We start from the raw sequence: 927 nt of genomic DNA, 5'->3' as shown, positions 1-927 counted from the left end.
AGATGTAGGGGATGTAGGTGTACCGGTTTACCCCACATGTAAGGTGCTAGCGCTTCTGAAAGACTATGTCTCGGTCATCCGCCTTCTCAAACACCCTGTAGTGCGAGAAACCAAACGGAGGCGATCGAGTCTTGTGGGAAAAGTGCGCAAACCTCTGCAGAGTAACAAACTAATCATGATTAGCCGTGTCCCCGGTTATGGACATTTTGAGTATCTAGTTCTTGGATTATCCTGTTGATCTCAACACGTTACTTATTATAATTTGTTTGGGTTTAATGAGTACTTTTAATTGGGATTGAGGATGCTGTCAACCATTCTCAATGTTTAACAACCACCATGATAGTTAAATAAATTTTATTCCTTTGAAGTAGGGAAAAATTGGCTTTACGCAAAAACCTTATAACCATAGAGCTTTTCCACCAGCCATATATGCATATAGTGATAGCCATTGTTCATTATTCTCTATGGTGTGCATTTGCCAGTACATTCAATGTACTGACCCGTTTTCGGGCTGCAACTTTTCATGTTGCAGACTTTTCAGACGACGAGTAAGTGGTACGTTAGGGTTACGATTTCTGCACTCAACTTTGCCGTTGGTGTTGATGGGAAACCACAACCTTGTTGCTTCCGCTATATTTTGGATTGAGGTAATAGTATTTACGTTACTTTATACATGTGATTTACCTCTGTTATAAATCCTTCGAGTACTGTGTGTGTCAGCATACTGATCCAGGGATGACACATAAGCACAGAGACTTGATCCATTCGGGTCGGGTCGCTACATGTTGTTGTTGTTGTTGTTGGTGTTGTTGTTGTTGTTGTTGTTGTTGTTGTTGTTGTTGTTGTTGTTGTTGTTGTTGTTGTTGGTGTTGTTGTTGTTGTTGTTGTTGTTGTTGTTGTTGTTGTTGTTGCTGTTGTTGGTGTTTT

This window comes from Triticum dicoccoides, chromosome 7B, assembly GCF_002162155.2.
Source record: "Triticum dicoccoides isolate Atlit2015 ecotype Zavitan chromosome 7B, WEW_v2.0, whole genome shotgun sequence".
Lineage (NCBI taxonomy): Eukaryota > Viridiplantae > Streptophyta > Magnoliopsida > Poales > Poaceae > Triticum > Triticum dicoccoides.
Note: the sequence above shows the minus strand (reverse complement) of the source record.